At 39.7% G+C, this 23,593-nt stretch overlaps 1 protein-coding gene across 1 annotated transcript in view; it reads left to right on the plus strand.

Moving 5' to 3' along the window:
* The window catches only part of C1QTNF7 (C1q and TNF related 7), a 109,863-nt gene that overhangs the window by 5,176 nt on the left and 81,094 nt on the right, over nucleotides 1-23,593 (plus strand). The gene's annotated exons all lie outside the window — the stretch shown is intronic.

Consider the following 23,593-nt stretch of genomic DNA (forward strand, 5'->3'; position numbering starts at 1 on the left):
ACTTTAGTTTCTTAGATTATTTAGGCTCCTACCTGCATCGCCTTTAACACTAAGGTCAGGCAAAAATCCTGGGAGGTATTTCTTCACACCAATTAGATCCAGTCTTGTCTTGTAAATGAACTCTTCCTTTGAAGTCTGTGGATTCTACTTTCAAACCCTACTTGGGGACTAAAAATCACAGTCAAGGCCAAGAACCTTGTGTCTGAGCAGGAACAGGCAGCCCTCTCTTCTGAGGTCTAGCCAGGTAGGGTGACTGTTTCTACTTCTCACAGGTGCACTGACCCCCAGTCTTTCCAGATGTGAGAAAACCTCTCATCAAAAATGTCTCATTCCCCTCTCCCTTGCATAAACTCTTGGGCTTGGAATTTCTGAAAAGAAAGCAAGTGTTGTTTTCAAGAAACCTCTTCCTGCTCTGCAAAATCCTTGAAGCAAGGAAATACAGAAGGCTGGGCAACACTTGTGAAATGATAAGGCAGAGGTGGAAAATGACATATAAATTAATATTTAAAGAAGATATTCTGTCACCCACCCAACAGATGTTAAATAATCATCAGCAAAATAGATGACCAACAGGTGATAAAACAGCTTCTTCAAAGTTACTCAGTTTGCCACCAAAGGAGGTGTATTTTATAATCAGATTAATAGGATCTTTTCATTAAAGTATTTCAATAGGATTTTTAAATTATATATATTATTTCTTTATCCCTATTGTTTAGATGAGGAGAGATAAGTAGCTCACCTAACCTCCTATATATACAAAGAGGTAGAACAGGTGTTTAAACTCATATAATGCCTGTCTTTAAAACCTGCACCCATTCCACACTGCCACAGGTACTCTCAGAAAGGATTTTTTGAATTTTCTATTTAGCAATCTGCAGTTCTGCTTTTGACTAATCCTTCAGTCATTATTTCCAACTAAAATGTATTTTAATTAATATACACTGTGGAATACTATGCAGCCATTAAAAAAATTAGTTCATGTCCTTTGCAGGGACATGGATGAAACTGGAAGCCATCATTCTCAGCAAACTGACATGAGAACAGAAAACCAAATGCCACATGCTCTCACTCATAAGTGGGTGTTGAACAATGAGAAGAACACACGAACACGGGGGTAGGGGAACATCACACCCTGGGGCCTGAGGGATGGGGGGCTAAGGGAGGAACAGCATGGGTGGGGGGATTGGGGAGGAGGGATAGCATTATAAGAAATACCTAACGTAGATGATGGGGTGATGGATGCAGCAAACTACCACCATGGCACATATATACCTATGTAACAGATCTGGACAATCTGAACATGTACCCCAGAAATTAAAGTACAATAAATAAATAAATAAGAATTTCTTAATGAAATTTATTTTGCCATAAACTTAGTATGGCTTTGTTTGATATAGTGATGAACCCAGAAAATGGTTTATTACCCCATCTCATTGTTCAACTGCAAGGTTGTGGGTCAGAAATAAAGCACTTTGTCTAAGGCCAGGGGATTAGAAGACAGTTCAGACTTCAATACATGCTTGTGTGTCTTCTGTCTCCAAGTCAAGGAGAGGAAATTGGTTCTAATTAATTAACTATTAATTGGTTCTAATTAATTAAGACTAATTATAGGATGGTATTAAATTGTGGCAGTTTTAGGGCCTTCATGTGCTACCGATGATATAAAGCCATGGCTAATGTTGTTGCTTCAGAACACATCCTACCATACATACTGTGATAGTATTTTGAGAGCTGTCATGAAAACATTCATTGGTGGCCTTTCCAACAGCTAACATGTTTCCCAAAACAGCTTACTCTCTTATATTGGTAATTTTTTCCAGTTTCTTTCTTGCACCATTAATTTATGTAGAAAGACGTTTTATGAAGTCATTTTAATCCCATTCCACTCTAAAAATCTAATTTCACCACAGTGAAATCTTATTAAAGGATTCTTTGAATATTTCAGAATTACTAATGCATTTCATCACAGGTGCACCTATCAATTTCCCAGATCATTATTAGCATTCCCTCCTTTCCTTCATAATAAAGACCATATTCCTCAACATGGCCCCAGGGCCTCTGAAGGATCTGCTTCTTCACTGCCTTCCTTGTCCATCTGTGTCCCTACCACTCTCCTGCATATTCCCAATACGAACACACAGTGAACTCTTCACTGTTTCTTGGGTATCCTTCTTCCTTATGCAACAGGGATCTAAAGAATCTGAGTACATTCCCTTGACTTTATGTGAATGATGTTGAACCATATAAAATTTCTAACTTTCAACCACTTTGTTATTTCCAAAAAAAAAAAAAGTTAATATAAGCCCAATATTATCTAGAAATATAAAGAAAAACTCACATTTCTTGAAGACAATTTATGGGCCAGGATCTTAAATATAATTAAAATGTGCTCATTGTCCTCCTGTTTGTCCTTGGTGCTGAGATGGAATGGTGTCCAAACAGACTTTTAGAATTTATCCAAGCTACAGATCCCACCTTCAGCTTCAATGCAAGCAGTAGCAAAACACTCATGCTTCATAAGGCTGCTCTTTACATTAATACAACACTGGTCACCAGAAAGTTCTTTAGTATGCCAGAACCTGATGCTTTTTTCTTTTCTTTTCTTTTTTTTGAGATGGAATTTTGCTCTGTTGCCAGGCTGGCATGCAATGGCGCAATCTCATCTCACTGCAACCTCTGCCTCCTGGGTTCAATCGCAGAATCTGGTCCTTTTTGATGTCTAGCATTCTGATCTTTGCTCTGCTTTTAGAAGTAGCAAGAAAAAGTTATCTTTCCTCTTGCATTTTAAATGCTTGAAGACTCTCATCATCTACCTTCTGGGCCCTCTCCCAGGGTCTTCCCATGCTTATAGGGAGGGCTTTTCCCAGACACCCTGTAGTTCACCTAGGATATGCATGTCCCTCTTGAAACAGACATCTGGACTTGATCACCAAATTCCAGATGATTGTCACAACTTGTACCAACTCCTTATAGACATTCTGGGATGAATAGTAGCTACCTGAATCCCTGTTCTCAGAAAGAATCTAGAGTTAGCCAGAAGGTGTACAGAGTTCAATTAATGATGTCTAAAGGAGAATCAGATATTTTCCAGGGCTACTCTGGATATTGCCTGACGGCCCAGAGTACATGGAACTATTACCCTCTCTGATTTTAACATGCTATTTTCCTTAATACTAAATTTGCATCAGCTTTGCTAGTAAGCCCATCTCATCAAAAGACCAACTAAAACATTGAGATTATTTCTTAAACTTGAAATAAAGCCTGTTTTAGTTCATAGTTAACTGAAAAGCGTCAGTTCCAGCCCCAACCCTTCCTGGTTGTGTGATCATGAGTAAGTTATTCTAGTTTTCTGAACTCTGTTTGCTTATCATTGATAAAGGTAATAATATATATCTGCTCCACTGGACTCATTGGAAGTATTAAATGAGATATTATATTTGCAAGCTAGAAGATAGTTACTTTGGGAGTCCGATACATTTGGTGGGCCAGCTAATCTTTCTCTTGGCCTCTTTGCTATGGGGGATTTCCTCTCCCTGGACAAATTGATATCCAGTGGGGGATTAAAAAGAAAAATACAAGCAAAAGGAAGAAAAACATACTAAGTACTTAGTGAATGGAGTTGCATGTGGGTGTAAACATGTCAAAGGAGACAATTTTGCGGAGATGAAAGTATTTCTACAATGCTGTCAAAGCAGAGTGACAAGCAAAACCCAAACTGCCTCTCCCTGGCTTGTGTTAATTATTCCAGGCCTGGAATGTTTGGTTTGGAATGATTTGTCCTTGCCATTTGCTCACACAATTCTACATTGCTGCCTTCATTGCCTTTGCTAACATTTCTCAGGGATATGTTATCTGTAAGATATTATTGTAGCTCCGGGCAATACATTAAGTCAGGGGCTGTCATCTAAATCTGCAGGACCAAGCAGGAAATGTACATCAGTAAATAGGCAGGGTAGAGACACCAGAGACTTAGGTTGCATGCCCTGCCTAAAGTGGTATGCAGTCACTACAATGTATGGTGTCCATGAGGTAATATGACCCACTGGTGCAGATTTTTCAGAAACTCATACATCTGGACATTTTCATGTGAACTGTTTTTACTTTTAAAATCCTTACTGTTTTTGACCTATAGAAATGGCAGTGTCATATAGTTCGACCTAATATAATCTAGAGACATCAAAAGAGTTTCCATTTTCTTGCTGTGTGGGAAAACTCAAGAGCCTTTGTGATTCAATACCTCTGTCCTGAATCAACATGCATAGGCATGCATAGCACTCTACAGCAAAACTAGTCAGCAGAGCACACTCACTCCATCCTCATTACATCCTCCCAACACCCCTAGGAGGTGGTACTAGGTTTATTCCTACTTTACACATGAGACTCAAAGCCCACCATCGGTTAGAATTGACACATACATAAAAGAATATGTGATCTCCTTGCCAACAGAGCCAGTTTCCTTAAGTCTTTTGCCATACAGCACTGGAGGAGGAAATTTAAAATGTAAATTTCTGCACATGTCCCCAGAGTGGGGTAAATTGGGGTGGCAATTATTCTCCAGGCTCTTATGGGCAACTTTAAATCTTCACCCCCTTAGGCCCCTTCTATGGAGAATCCACACTCCTTTCCTCTCTCTTCAACTTTTTCATACACTTACCCCTGCTCATTCTAAAATCTTTCTTTTTTTGGAATTAACGCTTTATTTTCTGTAGTATATATGACCCCAGATAACCAAGGGGCTAGCACAGTGCAGGGAACATAGTAGAAACTGCGCGAATTTCAGTTGGCTCTTTCTACACAGGATTGGAGGCAAAATGAAAGAAATGTGCAAAATAAAGCAGTTTAAATGGAAACAGAAAAGTAAAGCCATGACATGAGGAGGAGGAGGAACAAAATATGTGAAACCGCAAGGACCAATCTGGTTATAATGATTGAGTGTGAAATTTCACTTCCTGGCAGCCAGACCCAGAGCCTTTGCAGACTTAAAGTGACCCGTGTATTCTCCCTTGAGCTCTGGGTGAAGGACCAAAGGAGGGAAAATGAATTCCTTTTCTTTTCCTTGACCCGGGTCTTGCTTTGGAACAAATGTTTTCTCCCATATCTGTTTGATTTTCAGTATCCATAAATCTCTCACTGAACATCCACAGCTGTACTGTGCTCAGACTTCACTCAAATCCTATTTAGAAAGATGTTTTGTGTAGAGTAAAGATACAAGTCTCATAAGAAGGCAATTTATCGTTGAAGCTGTTGCTAGGGTGTTGCTAAAGGAAATCTGTAACTCTTAGTTCATTAGAAAGCTCACTGAATACAGACAGAATCAAGCACAGCTGGATGGTTTATAGGAGAAAAAAATTAGATAAAAAAAGGAAAGGAGGAAGGGAGGGAGGGAAGAAGGGAGGAAGGAAAGAAGGGAGGGAGGAAGAGAGGGAGGAAGAAGGGAGGGAGGAAGAAGGGAGGGAGGAAGAGAGGGAGGGAGGGAGGGAACGAGGGAGGGAGGGAGGAAGGAAGGAAGGAAGGAAGGAAGGAAGGAAGGAAGGAAGGAAGGAAGGAGAGGGAAGGAAAGAAGAGGGAGAAAGGGAGGAGGGAGGGAGAGAGGGACGGTGCGGGTCTAGAGACTCTAGACTCTACAGAGCCTTTTCAGGAGAGTTGGAGAAATAAAAGTCAGGCTGTGGAAGGAAGGAGTGAGTGGCTAGTGAGAAGGAAGGAGGGAGGGAGGAAGGGAGGGAGGGAGGAAGAAAAGAAGGAAGGAAGGACGGAAAGAAGGAAGAGTTCTGAATCTTTCTTCACTTTTTCCTAGTTATTCATTTTTTTTCCCATGTAAAGGTACTCGTTTTCTTCCCCACCAACCCGTCACCATTGCCTGACCTCTGAGACCTGCAGACGATTTCCTCTCTCCATCTCTGGCCACTCCCTCTCAGTGGAAGTCTATTCCTTTTCTTCTAACACTTTCTCCTGAACATAGAAATTTAACCATTACCGCAAATTCTCTATTTGGTTTTGACCCAGCCCCTTTCCTTAGTTGGCTAATGACTAAAACTGTCATTGCTATATTGGACTAGAGACACCACATATTAGTAGGACCATTATCAAGCTGAACCAGAGAAAGTGTGGGTGTCCAAGCAGATGAAATCTACTAAAACCGAAGCACATGAAGAACAGTTGCAGGACCTCAGGATAGCTGCCCAGAAAAAGAAAAACTAATGGGAAATAGCAGACTGATTTCAGGTATTTGAATATCTCCTTTGGGTAAGACTTTTGTAGTAATTTCCCAAGATTTGATGTTAATTACGTAGGATTCTAATCCAAAGAGGCAGCAAAATGTAGACTGACTCTGAAGTCCCAATCAACCTGGATTAAAATCTCAGCCTTCATTTTCTAGGCTCATGCCCTTGGGCAACTTCTCACCTTCATTTCCTTGCTATAAAAAATGAAGATAATAGTATCCATCACATTAGAGTTTTTGTGAAGGTTAAGTGAGATAATATGGTGCTCTACAAATCATAGCTAATATTAAAATTTCTGTTTCTTTTATGTAAATGAAACAGAAAAGAAAGCATTAGATATGCAGAGTATTGTTAAAATAATAAAATAGAAGATTTTCTTCTCTGTCTCCTTCCCTCCCTTTTATTCTTCCTTCTTTCCTCCCTCTTCTCCTCCTCCATAGCCATCTAGTATGAACATACATTAGGTAAGCTTCCTAAATAAACAAAAATTTTAGATTTTCTTTAACAACACCATAGTAATAACTACAACTATAAGTTGTCTTAGTTATAAGATTTGCATCTTTTACTACTCAAAACAACATTCTAAACAAGGTTTCACTGAGATCCTGAAAAAGATTCAAAAGAAGCATTTGGGAAGTAGGAGAAACAGAGCATTGCAATATTACATAAATAAAGGAGAGTAGGAATTTTCGCTGCTTCTCAACTATGGCTGCACCTTAATGTTCAACCAGGGAAAAGTGCCAAAGCCCAAGCGGCACCCAAGACAATTACATCAGAATCTCAGGGGGTGGGACTCAGGTGTGCATAATTTTTTAAAGCTCCTCAGGTGATTCTAACATGCAGCCAAGGTTGAGAAGCACAGTTTTAGGAAAAGCAGTGGCTAATGGCCTGGAAAGCTGCAGAGCTGATGAGGCTGCATGCTGTGTGCACCATGTGAGTATGTCTGTAACTTTCTAGACTCCACAGAGGCTTTTCAGGAGAGTCGAAGAAATAGAAGTCAGGCTGTGAAAGGAAGGAGTGAGTGGCTAGGGAAAGTCTACACTAATTGTTACTTAGTCCTTCAACAAACATAGTAGAATCTGGAAGGAAAGAGAGAGGGAGATAGCTTGGGGAGTCAGCAATGGCAACATAATTTATTTTTACAGTATGGGAGACCTAAGCCTATTTGAAACAAAGGTACATCTACTGTATCTTGTAAGTTTGCAATTTAAATTTTGGAGAATGCTAAGAAAGTTTAGCCTCTACCCAGATTTCATTTTGATGAGTTCAGATTCATCAGAGGATCTTGATCAAATATGCTCAAGCTGTAGCTTTACACCTCACTATTTATTGCATTTTAGCTGCCATTGATTAAATTTCTCTCTGTGTGGCAAATATGTCATTTAAATACATTTCTTCATCCTCACAAATATCCTATAGAATGTCTGCTGCCCATTTTAAGACAAGGAAATTTTTCAGATGAGGAAATGAGATTCAGAGGTTCGGTAGTTTGCCCAAAGTCATTAAGTGGCAAAACCAGAATTCAAGCCTGGGTCTGTATGACCCCAACGCCTACGGTCTTTTCACTTTGCCACCATGGATGCAACACAAAAATTCAATCCTTGCAGAGCTGCCTGCTCCCACCAAAACCTATAAAATGACAAAAGCTGTGTGCTGAAAGATAATGTCCCAACACCATGGCCTCTGAATAAAACAAATGAAAGTGAAAATGTATCAGAGGCTGCAGCTAAAACCTCAGGTTGCAGAAGGGTTTGAGCAAGGTTCAGATCATTTCACAGAGGGCTGGATGGGCAAAATGAGGCATTTGCCCTCATTGACACAAATGCCTAGTAAGATGGTGGAGGAACAGCCAGAATCAGGATTGCTCATAACTGACATGAATCAGAGACTGCAGCATCTTGCACTAAGGGCAGTTGGGGTTTGGATAGGAATGGCCATTCTCAGCACTGTTCATCTCCACCATCTGCCTAACTCCTTCCTCTTTCCCTGGACACGTAGTCCTGGCTGATTATTGCCTGCCAAATCATGTCACACACGCCAGCTCATTTGGCCATCTTCTCTGCTGAAATCCAATCTCCACATCCTTGATTACTCCCGAAAACTGATTAGTGTCCATTTGCAAGCAATATTTTCCTCCTAATATATCCAGGTATGTATGATCCAGAGGGCTGCTATGATTTCTGGAATATTAGCTTAGAAAAGAATGAAATCTAATAAAAATATCATATTAGCTCCAAATAGCTGCATAATCTGTGTCAATGAGATGATTTCCATTTGGTCTGCAGACTGTAGTTATTAGAATTAGTTATCCTTTGTACAGAGGTTGGGGAATGAGCAAACTATTGTTTTCCGACAAAAAGGTCTCAAATCTTGGAAAGTGCTGGTGCAATGCCTACTTTAAAAAGCCAGCGACATTTTGTGTTGCCTTAAAAAATGTATTTCAGTATTATATTTTAAAAGAAACTGGCCTTCAAGTTCATTCCAGGACAAGTTTTAGATTCTTTAAGAACAAAGTTTGGTAAGACCAAAATAGAGACTGTTTAGTTTGGACAGACAAATAGCCAACATACCCATAAAAGGGAGGATTGCCTGAGTATTTTTCTTTCAGCTCATATTTTCAGATTTTCTTCAAAAGCTAGCCTCACAAAAATTTGAGAGGAACCACATGACACACCCATAAAATACAAACACCTCAAATAGAGCACGTGCCTCAGACCAAGTCAGTCCAGGGAGCCTGTGGACATGCGGACAAGGCTGTCATCTATGACTTCCCTAAGAGGTTATGAAAGTCATCAGAAGAAAGGAAAGAGGGGCATTTTCTTAGTGTGCACTGTGTGTCTGGCTTTTGCCCTGGGTCCTGACAGGGAGCTGGAAAACTTTCTCGTTTGGTCATTCTTCCAACTATCCCTCAAGATTGGTATCATTTCCATTTCACCCAGAAAGAGAAGCCAAGGAAGATTAAAAAAAATTAAAAAATTTAAAAAGACTGGACAATACAACAAGTGTGTAGGGCAAGCTATGAGGTAGAAAATGAGGCTGAAACTCTTATTTGTTTAAAATGTGTTTGAATTAATGAACTTACGAATCTTAACAGATTTTTCTAAAAAGAAATAGATCCTACAAGGACCCTAGAGGCCCTGATCCATCTAACCCTTGAAAATTGGAAGCAGATGTTTTGTGGGAATCTAAAGCTTCAGTCAAGGTGCACTACATTATTCATGGATCTCGGGGAAGAGGTACCACCTTCCTCCCCAAGGTGACTGTGCACAATTAGTCCTCACCCAAACCCATTCTCCAACTAGGGTGCATAAGGCCCTGAGGTCTCAAACCTCATGGGATAGAAGGATGGAGAAGGTCTGAAGGAATGGGAGGACCTGCATAAAGTTGGGAACATGAAAGGAAAGACTCGCACACAGAGTTTTTGGTGAATGCCAAGTAGCCCTGTTTGGCCAGAGAAGAATATTCTGGAAGGAAAGTAGGTAAGGGTTGGATAAGCAAATACAGGAGAAGTAATTTTTTTTTACCTTATTCTGAAGGAAATGGTATGCCATGAAAGGTTTTTGATTGAGGCAGACATGGGGAAAGCAGAACTTTAGAAACATGAACCTGACAATGTGTGTGAGGGACTAGATGTGGGGAGGCCAGATGGGGAATTTCCTCAGAAGAATCCCATGACATCTGAGGGTCATGGCTGTTCTGAGGCTGTGTGTGTCATTTGAGCTCGGCTGCGCTCTGTCCTGGGTGCCGGAAAGCCTTTCAGAGGAAGCAGCATCTCCAGGCTGCCAGTGCTCTGCCCAATGTGGTTCACATTGAATGGTCTAAATCCCTAGTCTTTGATGTGGAAATGTCGTGAGCACATTGAGCGAATTCCAGGAAATCTTCCAGGGAAGAACACATGATAAAAGAGGCCCCACACTACACACATGTTGACCCCAGGAAGCAAAGACACAGTCATGGGGCGGGGGTGGGGGCGGGGATAGATTCTTTTTTCCTAATGATATAGGACATAAATTTACATTATGGGCTCCCAGGCAGAAACAACAGAATGGGAAGGATTCGCTTGACCTTGGCCAATACTTTTAGGATGCCTTTCTTTAGACACGTTGCCTCATCCCACTCCTGCTCATACTTGCATGTGTTTCACCACAGGATTCTTGCATTGGGAATATCCTAGCCAGAGCGTGCACTTTTGGGGGGTTAATGGGTCCATGCTGTTTACAAGTTATAAAAATTCAAGAAGGCTGTGCCAGGGAACTAGGATTCAACCTGAGTGCACTCATTAGCTATGTGACCTTAGACAAGTTTGCTCAGTTGCAGAATAGTAATAGAAACATGAGGATCTGAGGAAATAGTACATATGACAGCATCTTACTCAAAGTAAGGAGTTGACACAGCAGTGAGCAAGGTCACAAATCAATGCCAGCAGAGCCAGGCAGGAGATGCAAATGAATGCTGTGGGCTGGGTGAAGACTTGAGGAAGTAAATCTCATGTGACTCATACAAAGTGGGCACCAGCTACTGCCCCCTCATCTGCTGCTACCAGGGAAGTCAAAAATAGAGATTTCTATGTGAAATTGCCTAATTTTTAAATAATAGCAATTAATATGGATCATGTGTTAAACCTCAAACTAAGCAGTGAATCAAATTTTGCTGCAAGTCTGCAAACAAGGACTAGCAATTTGCTGCTTGTCATAGATATTGAGACCATGCATGGTGAAGCCACTGGAGAGTTGGCTCAGACCCCCGTTCAGGTGCTTGCTACTTGTGTATGTTCTCCAAAGCTTACTTTTCTCATCAAAAAAATGTGGAACATAACGAAAGCTCTTAAAAGGATAGTAGGAATTAACTGAGGTTACGTGCACAGGAGCCCACCAATCAGAAAGAGGCTGGAGCTAGTCAGGAAAGCTCCTTGCCATGCCAGCCATTAACCCTGTGGTTGCTGGTTTTTGGGGAGGTCTGGTAGGCTAAACTGGTGGATAGAAAGTTGGAGCAATAGCTTTAACAAAAGCCCTTTGCCCAGTTCCAAGTCCTCTGTAATGCTCAATAAATAGCAACAGTATTTTGTTTGTTTGTTCATTTTTAAAAGACAGGATATCACTACATTGTCCAAACTGGAGTGCAGTGACCCAATCATAGCTCACTGCAGTCTCTAACTCCTGAGCTCAAACAATCCTCAGCCTTCCAAGTAACTAGGTCTACAGGCACGTGCCACCATGCCTGGCTAATTTTTTTATTCTTTTGAAGGACAGGGGCTCACTAAGTTGCCCAGGCTTGGCAATGGTTATTTTTAAGGCTCAATTAAAGTTTGCCTCTTGTGCCTGCTCCTCACCATCCAGAATGGTTTTCATGCCACTTGAAATTGTGTTCTGTGTTAAGGGGGATAAAAGAAAAGAAGCCAGGCTCTGACTATTAGAGGATATACCACATCTTAATGACTCACACAGACTTACACTTACGTGTAAGTGCCTCCTCAAAGGTACAGAGGAGACAAATAGGACCAAGGAGTATGGAGGACAAGGAGTGCAAGATGAGCAACAGTGTCATCGTATTGATGATGCTTGTTCCAGTCATAGAGCTAGGAGTGGACAGACTAGGATTCATGGGCTTATGGCACCCACAAGCAGTCTCAGGCATGGTTGTTGAAGCTCTCTGGTCACTGTCTTGAAATTTCCAATAGTTGCATTTTGCATTTGTGTTTTGCAAGTAAAGTGGGACAATGGGGTATGCATTACGGGTTTGGATTCCCCTTTCGTCTTTCAGACAGCTCCCTTGTTCTTACCCAGCAGCCACTGCCACCCTCTATTCCCAATGGAGGGCTAGGCATAGGCATGAGGAAGGTCAGGTGCATACATTTATAAGCCAAATCATAGGGCAGGGTCCAATGCCTATGAGTGTCTGCTCTCACCAGCCAGTACCCTTGTGCCCAAGGGAGTTACAAGAAACAGCAAATAGAAAACACTATGACAAGAAAGAGACCACAGAAGAAAGGGAAAGGCATCTGGCTTTTCAAACAAAGTATCTCACATTTTCATTTTGTTCTGGGCTTATACATTATGTTGCTGGCCCTAGGAGTAAATCTGGAGGTGGGAAGACTCTCTAGGAATCCAATGGGTAGAAATAAAAGAGAAATTTACTCATGCTACTTGAGTTTTGGGTGCCACAATTCTTCCTTATGTAGAACTCTCTAGGGCACTGTAGGACATTTAGCATCCCAGCCCCCTTTCCCCCTAACTAAAAGTATCAATCCCAAATACTTCCAAGGGATTGTGATGCCACATACCCACAATTGCATTAAAACCCATGGAGGTTTGCTCTCAAAAACCAGGGTGCTCAAAGGAAATGTTAATATAAGAAATAGGACTATGAGATCTTTAAAATCTCAGCATTGAAGGGACCTTAGAGTCAGTCAATCAAACCTCCCAAAACCCCTGGAGTTTTCAACTCCTTGGGAACTCCTGATGACCAGTCTACCCCCCATATTGTCAGGAGTGAGTCTGATTTCCAGTTCCAGGAATATAGCTGGAGCAGGCTCCTTTCCCTTCTGAAGCGTGGCCCTTTGCCCAGAGACACACCTTCACAGTGTGTGATAAACAAAGCAAGCCCCAGTACCTACTCCCAGTTTTCTTTGACATGGTAAGGAAAAGGAGAGACTTTATAGACAGAGAGGAGGGGCATGGTTACAGCCCCTCACCCTGTCCAGGCAGAGTTAGACCTGAGTGGTGGCATCATCCCTGCTGTTTATGGCTAGCAATATTCTTGGATTTGGCTTCATCCGTTGAGGGTCTGGCAGGTGTAACAGCAATGTTCTATCCACATGAAAGGCCTTCAAAGGCTACCACTAGGACAGCCAGCCATGCTCTGAGTAGCCAGGGCTTTGGGGTTAGGTTGGGAGACCAGGTGTTTAAGAGTCTGGTTCTGTGGATAGAACTAACACATCAATCTTTTAAAAACACATACAGTTAATTCTCACTATTCACAGTTGCTATATTCTATAAAGTCATCATGAATGCTAAATTAGCAAATTTGAACCATTGCTCCCAGGGAAATAAACAGTTAAGTTCATGAGAGTTCCTGGTCATATTTTTGGCAATTGATCATTACATAACCTTGTTTTATGCATGCCTATGTTTAACAACATCTTATTTTACATTTATTATTGATTCATTAACATTGAATTCATGGCCAACATTGCTTAACTCATGACTGAACAAAGCTTACCTAACACACGTGTTTTCTTCATAAGGCACATCATAGCTTTCTTGCACTTAAAAATACTAGGCAGCATTTCTATGCTCGGAGGACATTTTAAATAGAAAAATCACCAATAAAAAGTACAAAAATGCAGGAAGCAGCACTAAATATACTGCCAAAAAGGACACTTGTTTACAGTGTGAGAGCTGAAGGGAGAAGGCAGAACATTGTCATCTTTGACCTGAGTTGTTCTGTTCATGTCCATCCACAAATGACATTGAGAGCACCATGAGGTTTTACTGGGGGCTTATAAATAAATTTTAGCAAGTAAATGAATTTTCAATTATAGGATCTTCAAATGACTTCTAAAAGTCATTCACAAACTTACCTACCAGAAATAGCTTCTGTAAGTAAACTCAGCTGGTCTCCAGTCAAGTCATGTCAGGTAGCTTTATATTTAAGACCTGTAAGTGGCTAAGAGGACCCTATAGTAACCTTTGTATGATTGATTCAATTTAAATATTTTCTCTTCCTTATCTATGTTTTCAATGGTAAGCTACTATATTTGTAATATAGGAAAAGCAATGTAAAGCAATATAAGGAATAATATACAATTGTAATATAAGGAAAAACAATTCTATTTAGTATCTAAAAAGGATTAAAATTAAAACAACTTTTTGGTAATTTCAGGATAAACTCCATTCCCCTGCTTGGGACACCAGACTTTACAAAGCTCACCTCTTGGGTTTCATCTTCTAATATTCTTCAGAAGCACACTCCACTTTGACCATCATGAACTACCTAAAACTTCCCAAATTTATACTGCTGCTTTTCACCTTCTGTTTGAAACATCCTATAGGTTAAGAAACTGGCTTGGGAGATTATTCAAAATTATGCAACTAATGGAATGATAATAATAAGGAAAAAACAGTTCAAGGTTGCTCTGAAGCCCATACTATCTCCCCAGGCTCAGAATGAAAAATTGAAACTGTTAACGTGATATTTTTTTAATTATCATTGTGCCATAATCTCAAGCATAGACACATTAATTGCTTACATTGCTTTTAATATTGTCCTGGGGAAGAAAAACCCTGAAATATACTCTCTGCCATTACCATATATACAGGAGGTCAAAATGATTCCAGAAAGGTGTTTTTGCCTTTTGAGAGGAATGACCCACTGTAGTCAGGGCAATATTTCAGCCAGACATTCAAGCCCAGTTTGCAAACACATACACTGTGTAGTCAGATTTCGTAAATATGGTCTACTCTGGTTTCTTTGTTTCTTTCATTCTAAGAATTTAATATTGAATTTCAAACCCAAATGGCATAAATAAATTCCAGATGTCTTCCCAAATCCCTAAATCTCATATTAGACTAACGAGAGGCATTGCTATATATGAGTAGATGGTTACATTTAATTCCCTGAAAAGCCAAAAGGATCTTTGGGAGGCTTTTCAGCCCTCTTCCACCAAGAAAACACATTAACTCTTCTGAGTTTCTTAAGAAGCTGAGTTCTCAAGATCCACAGCCCATCTGTCTGACATATGTTCTGCTGCATTCCTCCTCTCAAGGGGCAAAAGGGCATCGTGGTGAAGTGGTGAAGTGCAGGGCACAGAAACCAGGCTGACTGAGTTCCAATCCAGCTGGGTGGTTTTGGGCAATCAATTAAGCTCACTATTCCTCAGTTCTCTGTAAAATGGGGGTAAACCTAATACCTATACCTCAAAACACTTTTGCAAAAATTAATGAGTTAATAATTTAAAGTGCTTAGCACAGTGCCAACCACACAGCAAAATCTCCACACTCTTATTTTCTAAGAGGTGGCATATAAACAGCTGACCTGGGAGGTCCTCCATGGCTGAGAAATTCCCTTCCCTCTTTACCTCTAGATAAGCAAGTCTAAGCCTTCAACCTCTGATAAGTAAGATTCATCCATCCGTGGGGTCTAATCAGCTAACTTCAGATCTCAGACCCCTCGCCTAAGTCTGGTCCATCCCCTACTTCCCCTACCTGAGTCAGCATTCTTGATCCTTGTGTGTTAACTATAGGCAACTTGACCTGAAGTATAACTCCACTTACAAAATGTAAAAGTTCTATCCTCAGAGCACTTTTGAACGTAGCTTCATGTCTGCAATTAATTAAAGAAGATTGTATATGTAAAACACCAAAGGACTCACAATAAGTGATCAAAAAAATTAGAATTTTCTTCCTTATTCCTCTTCCCCATTAATGGTTGGCACTTCTGTTTGTAAAAAACATATGATTATGACCATGAAAGACCTTCACTGCTAGCCTTTGACAGAGCATTTGCAGCCCATATATCCTTCAGCTCCTCAGTTTCATGTCTCTAGACCACACATCGGTGCCAGATGGTAACTGGACAAGCTTGGCTATTTCATACTTGACTATCTTTTCACTTTTCAATAGCAACAAAACCTTGCCTAACCATTTATTGTTTATAAGGCACTTTCACATACATTCCCTTGAGTACTCTTCATGTCAACCCTATTAAGTATCATCATCATTATCATCATGATTTTGCAGTGTGGACAATTCAAACCTGGAAAGATAAAAAGACTGGCCTAAATTCACTCCCCTGATAAAAGGTTCAGTAAGAATTTGAACCTGAGTTCCCTGCCTTGAAATTCTGTACCTTTTTTTCTACCAAACTTCATTGCTAACATTATAGGATTAAATAATCAAAACCTTATAATATGCCTCATTAATTATTTGGTTACATGTCTTCCCTTGATGGTATTTTATTTTTATTTTTATTATTATTTTAAGCTTTGATTTTTCTGCTTTGTCTAGTTTTAACGTGGATGGCAAGATCAAGCTGAGCTCAGTCATTCAGCCAGGTGGAGCTCTTTCCATAGCCTGCAATGATTGTGTGTTGGATGGTTGGTATTTTTTTTTTAAGACACATTTAATTTTTATTTTTTATTCAAGTAGACCAAAAGCTCCACGGTCATAAGAGACCCAGGTTTATTCTACCCTTCTGTTCCTCCAACCTGGTATGTACAGAATGCAGCTATTGGGATCACAGGACATTTACTCTATCTCAATGCCATGACTGCATTCTGAATCAATGGCAAACTACATAAAACGAAATCTGAATATGTGAAAACACCTAAGCCTTTCTCCTTTAGGAAGCTTTCCCAGCAATCTCTTCCAAAAACCTCTGCTTACTTATTACTGTCCCAACTCAGTGGGTCACAGCCTTGACTAGCCACAAAGTCTTCTGGGAAGGTGGGCATTTTCCTGGCCACATTGCATCCCCAGACAAATGAGGCTTCTGTTACAAGCAATAATGGCAAAGTTAACATTGGAAACAACTAACAGATTCTTTTAAGAAAACTACCATTTATTGAGAACCTGCAGTGTGTTAGGCATAAACTAAGACAATACGAAGAAAGAAATATCACTATCATTGCATTAAACATATAGAAAGTGACATCCAGAAAGATGTAAAATGTGAAATGAGATGCACTTGTCTCTGAACATTGCTATGTGGGTTTTCCTCATGTGGTAATACCCAGTTCAGAGCAGACACTTAAAAAATGGGTTCAAATGTTTCCTTCCCTTTCTCTCCTCTCTTGAAATTAGAGATGCAATGTCAGCTCCTACTAGGAATGCCTTTATATTCACATTGTCTAATTAATCTTGTTATGATCCCACTATGGCTACCATTCTGGCCAGTGTTACCTGTATCCTCTAAACCATCACACCCCTGACTTGTCAGATCCTGTCAAACCTTTTCTGTGTCACGTTCTGTCTTTTTGGTTGACTCTCTAGAGCTGTAATGACATTGTTTTCACTTTCAGCATCATCAGGTAAGACATAAATAGTCTTTGGCTTGGTGATTTATCAGCCTCTTCATTGTACATCGCACTTAGGAGGAGCTGAATGATGTCTGCTGAATGAATGAATCTCAGCTTCATCATTTACCAGCTGTGTGAACTTGGGCAAGTTTCATAGCTTTAATGAGTAAGAAAAAAAATAAATGTTTGTTGTTATAAGCCACTGAGATCTGGGAGGTGTTATGCAGCAGTATTAATAACAGCATTATCTGATGACTACAGCCTGCCACCATGTAGATGGGGGAAGGAAATTTATGGAAGAGAGATGCTCAGCAGATAATGCCAAAAACATTTGCCATAGAATATTATCCATGCTCCAATAAGACCCATTGTTTCTCTAGCGTTAATTAAAATAAACAGACAATCCTGAATTGTAATAACTTCACATATAATAAATGCTAAAGAAATGCCAGATAAACTTTCCATATGTTGTATACATGTTCTGCCACTTTGAAAGTATGTATGGAACACCACCATGGAGAAAAAAATATATTCCCTGGGAAAGCATCATTCCATTGCATCAGTGGGCAAGCACATGGAATAATCATGGCAAAAGAAAGTACCCAGAATCCTTCTCTCATTGTCACAGCTAAATTATAAATATGTTGGGCTTGAGGTATATGAAAAGTCTCTCCGAACAGAGAATAGCATGGGCAAACAATCTCTTTATTTTGGTTCAAGAATAGCACTTCTTGATTGTCAGTGAAAACCAAAGCTAGAGTACTTTTGAAAAGCTGACATATCATCACCTAGGGGTTCATCCCAGGCAAAATGAAAATACGTGTCAGAGTTGAACAGGGTTTTTCCTTTCTTTGCACACTGGTGTGTCTGACTTCTCTTCATGAAATATCCAGTGAAACGAGGATTTTACAAGCAAACGAGCAGGTGTTTGGCACCATATATAAGTTCATACATAAAAGTGTGAATCAAAATCTAGTATATTTCAAGGACTTTGTCAAATAGCAATGGATGGCTCTTCAGAGATCTCTTTTCAGGCAGCATAAACTACTGGAAATACACTTGTGTACCTTAGAATCAAAAAGACCTGGGTTTGGTTCCCAGGTCTACTGTCTTAACAAATGTGCAACTTTGGACATATTATTTATCACCACTAAGTGTTTTCCTCATCTATGCAGCAGACATAATAATATTTAAATTGCACCAAACAGAATTTGCGCATTTGCAGTCAAAAGAAGTTGAATATCAGTGATTTCATGTGGTTCAACTTAGACCCGTCTCTCAGGACTGACTCCCGAATAAAAGAGCTCATATTTGTCTATTAGTCACAACTCTTTTGGTTGCACATGACAAGCACCCATCTCATTCCAGCTTAAGAAAAGAGGGAATGCATTAGCTCATGAAATTGGGCAATCTAGGAATGATGTTAGCTTCTTATGTGGTGGGATCCAGGGGCCCAAAAGATGCTCCAAGTATTTTTTTCTCTCTCTCTCCCTCTGACTTCATTCTGTACCTGTGGACTTTGTCATACATGGTGAAGAAGATGACCAGTAATAGTCTTCACTAAGAGCAAAAGGACTTCTCTGTCCCAAGGGCTGCCTTCCTTGGGTTCCATACTCACCGCTCAACTAATCACTGTTGCTGTAGGTGTCAGAGATAATAATAGTCTGTTTTGCTTAGCCTACCCTGGCTGACTTGCTTACCTCAGTGGGAGGCAGCAGGAGTGAAGGGCACTATGCATGACAGCCCAACTAGAAACACATAAGATAGGAAAGGAGTTACCCAAAGATTCCTGGGCTGCTGAGCAAGCAGAATAAAATGATGTCCCCTACAGTATGCACAATGTAACACAGATCCCAGCACATGGAAGATGGGCTGACAGCTGGAGAGTTTCCTGTGCAATGCTCAAAAAATGTAAGAGACACAATTTACTGTCTCATTCAAAGATAAGATGAACAGCTTTTCCTGATTTGCCTGGGACTTTTCTGGTTTTAGCACTGAAAATCCTATGCTGTGGAAAATTCCTCAGTTTTAGACTGAACTATCCCAGTTTTAAAATCGAAAGCCCCACATCTCGGTCCCAGGAAAATTAGGATAGTTGGTTACCCTATCCAAAAATGGCACTCGTAAGTGTAAACTTTAGCTACAGTTGAGGGCATGTTAAGTCAGTTTACTGTTGCTGTATCATGGAAGAAGGGCATGGTATGGCACATGAAAAACTGTGAATAGTCCCCTGCAAAAAAGGAAAGCACAGCCCAAGTCTGCGGTCACTTGCAGTTACAGCATCTAACCCTTTGCTTTGCCTCCCTCCTCTGCCTTTTCTTTTTCTTTCACTGTCTTTCTCCCTTTTTCTTTTGCCTTACTTTTTTCCCTTCCTCTATTTTCTTCTCTTTCTTAAATTTTATTTCATGGCTGCATATTTACCTTTCAAATAACATGTGACATAGATGTTGTTTGCAATCTCCAAAGGAGCAGTTATGTGTTCCTGAACTAAAACAAGGCAGCCTCTGTAAATATCGTTATCCTGAATAATCTACCAACTAAGTGAGAGCTTCACTGTTAAGACAGGAAGTGCATGTGTGATTCCTGTGGGTTGGCCGAGACAGCATGGTCATGCTGATGAACATGAGGAATGGAAAAATTGAGGGGAAAAGAGAGTGATGATTGTTAAATTGAGACTGGGAAGTCGAAGGGGTTGAGACTAGGCTCTTTTGAGGGATATTTTGGTTCAACTATTTACGGTATATAGGGAATGCATCTATTTATCCACAATGAAAATTACTGGGATTTGGAACCTCTTTCTTCTTTTGAATCAATTAATTAAGCAATACAAATCAGGAGGTGCTTCTGGGTTTCAAGCTATGCTTTGAAGCTAGACCTGCATTTGAGTGTTTTCAATCAAAATCTTAAAATTAGAAAGAAGGCAATTTCCAGTAGTCTTCAAAGGAGAACTATTATTCAGGAAAATAGTCTTCTAAATTATACTTTTGAGAGTGCTGTGAATTTTGTTGCCCTCATTAGGTGCTAAAGTTCTAAAGAATTAACTCCACTTAGGAACTAAATCCAAATACTCTTTCATGACAAGGTTTCCAGCAACAAGTGGCAGTCTTATGCTTGGGACTACCACTACATTTTCTGCACTCATATATCGCTTATACAATTTTCATCATTACCTAGTACTACCAGCACCATTTATTTATGTGGCGTTTTTCTACAGGTTGGCTTTTAAAATTAGACACACTGAGCTGATGCAGCCAATACAGCTCACTAGGATGTATGTGTATCAGTATCACAGGGACCAGGCTGATTCCCAGATCTTGTTTTTGAAACCCTGTTGGAAAGAAAATTATTGTCACCTACAAGAAAAGCAGAGAAAGGACTTGCAGCCTTACCATCTGGCACTTAACTTGGTTCTACCTTTTGGTAGCCTTGAGATTTTGTTTAAGTGACTTTAATTTTCTACCCGTATAGTGGTAAAGATTAATTAAGATAATACCCAGGAGAATCAATGAACTTTGCTAGCACCTAACAAATGTTAGCCAGGAAACTTCTTAGTCCCACTGGTTGGTTGCAAGTGGCGAAGACTTGCATAGTTCTTTAGGGCAGATGGTTCATTTATTCTGCAAAAGCCAACCAAATGGTGAATGTAAAGCAAAGATCATATTCTGAAATATGTGAGGGCAAGTTGTTTCACTGCCTTGTGGAAAATGATGTTAAAAAAAATTAAGTTACAGCCAGGGACCATCTCTGCAGGCTAGAATATTTTGAGAGGAAATATGTCTTAATTAGGAAGGGACACGGGACATATCATAGAGTTTATTTCCCTCAGCTTCTTCAAACCAGATTTTGATCACTTGTGGTTAGTGAGTCAGAGGTAAGGATGAGAAAAGAAAAAAAAAATATGTTAGCAAAATTTTGAGAGTCTCTTCACACAAGTTTTACTGATTAAGTCTCAAGTGAGAAAACAGCCCAGATTTAGGGAGAGGCCAGTCTCTCCTTCCTCTGCAGGGAAACCAGCATCATTTTAGATTCTAGAGGGTTTTTAAACATTCTGTTTTCTGATTATTTTGATATATAGAAAGGCTACTTTCATGTATGTATTTTTTGTATCTATTAACTCTGTTCAATAAATATTATTTCTAATGGCCCTTATTAAATTTGCTGCGCTGTTTAGGTGTACAGTTTTATTATCTTCAAAAATGATAGCTTGGCCTCCTCCTATCCATTAGCTATACCTGTTATTTTTTGTTTCCTGTCTTACCATATATAAATTATTTTACCATTATTTAAGAATGATTAAAATAGTTTTGCATTTTTAATCTACTACCGTAAGGATGACTTTGAAAACTGAGCAATTAAAAGTTCAACAAATAGCTAAAAATCTCTTTTGATCACTTACATATAATATGATGATACACTGAGAATGCCTTGGTAATCCTGTGATGAAGACAATGGGAAAGAAGGACATGTGAAGTACTCTCAGTGAGTAATATTTTAGTTGAATACATGGATGAACATAATGAAAGGTAAGCACCAAAATTTGACTGCAAGGCTTCACACGTGTGATAACACCAAGAAACTATTAAGCACCTCAATCAGCATTCAGTTAAGAAAATAGCATTGGTTAGAGACTTAAGAAATCAAAGTCCTTAAGAGCCATTGAAAGAACTGTAGAGAACCTACATATGAGATCAAATTGCATTCAACTATACTGAATTATGCAACACACAAATGAATCTACACAAAAACTGTAAAAACTAAGGTCTGTAGTCTGCCTAATACTATTGTACTAATGTCAATTTTTTTGATTTTATGATTATTATATTGATATAAGATGTCACCATTGAAGAAGCTAGGGCATTTGTGTAAATTTTTTGTAGCTTCTTATGACTCTGTAAATATTTCTAAATAAAAAATAATTGTTTAAAAGGGATTCATGTGACCAACAATTAGAGGAAAAAAGCACTCTGTTTGACTGTAAACCCAGAAGAACAAGATTGCTGGGAAGCCACACAAAAGTGTGAGATTCTAGGATCACACCCAGAATTTCCTGCAAACCTCACATCAGCTGTCTGTTCCCGCTCTGCAACTGACATCAAAGAATAATGTCCTCTAATTATTTTCTATCTTTCACAACCCTGTATTACTATATACCATACTATAATACAATATTTAGGCAGACTACAGACTTGTGTGTGCCCTCCTTGGCTGGCTTTAACCAGAGACTCTGCCTACAAGTGGTTCTGGGAAATGAAGTTCCAGGCTTCCAGTCCCTGTTCCCTCAGAGAGAGAGTAGAAAGGGCCAGGGATGGTGCTGAGTTGAAAACATGCATCTCAGGTCACTCATATTCAATAGATACTATAAACTTACATTCTAGTCTTTGAAAGGAGATTAGAAGAAGGAAATTAATCAAAACTTTCAGTTTATAAATAAATTTATAAATAATTCCATTTCCCAGCATGGTTTCTTAGCCTAATATTCTAGTTATCTTTATCCAAAAGAATTTGTAATAAAAATATTTTCATAGGATTTTTTCCAGTTAATAAAACAATTCCACATGTACGCTCTCATTGGCCCTCCAAACAAATTTGAGAAATAGATAATAATGGAAACACTTAAGATTTATCTGATACTTTCGTTTCTACTATCACATTTTCTTGTAACTCACCAATAAAACTAGGCTTCTTGAGGTTCCCTAAACACGACACACTGTCATTTCGTTTCTTTGCACATGTGGTTCCTTTAACGGAAAATGTCTTTCCCTGGTAGGAATTCCTCCTGGTTCCTGCACGTCTTCACACCTCTGTCCCATCAGCTCTTTCTAAGAAGAGACTGAGGCTGATGGGGTATGAACAGGCAGCCCGTCCTGCAGAGGGCCAGGCTGTGCTGCCCTTGCAGGAGCCCGGGCCTTGACCAGCAGGCAACAGATGTGACCCAAGATCTGCTCCTCAAGCTGCCTCATTTCACATTAACAACCTCATTCCTGATTAACCAAACCTAGCAAAATAGGGGAGGAATGCACTTGGTGGTACACAGCAGGCTTAATAAAGGGGCCCCATTAGACTGTTCTTGGGCGTATGCTTACTAGTCACACTGCTGCAGGTGAATTTTATAGGGCCTTTCTTCTACTATTTATTTCCCCCAGTTTGTCACTGTCTAATTCTCCCTTCCTCCTCTGGAGGTTCTCACGTTAGTGTTCTAATGGCTGGACATATCTTAGTAAACAAAGCATCCCTGACTTCAGGGAGCTTACAGACCGGTGAGGGAGACAGACATTATGTAAATTATCTTAGAAACATATAACTATTGCTATAACCACTACAATAATAAAACAACATTTATGAAATCTTATGAAAGGAG

Source organism: Cebus imitator, unplaced genomic scaffold (genome assembly GCF_001604975.1).
Source record: "Cebus imitator isolate Cc_AM_T3 unplaced genomic scaffold, Cebus_imitator-1.0 Scaffold249, whole genome shotgun sequence".
In the NCBI taxonomy this organism is placed as follows: Eukaryota; Metazoa; Chordata; class Mammalia; order Primates; family Cebidae; genus Cebus; species Cebus imitator.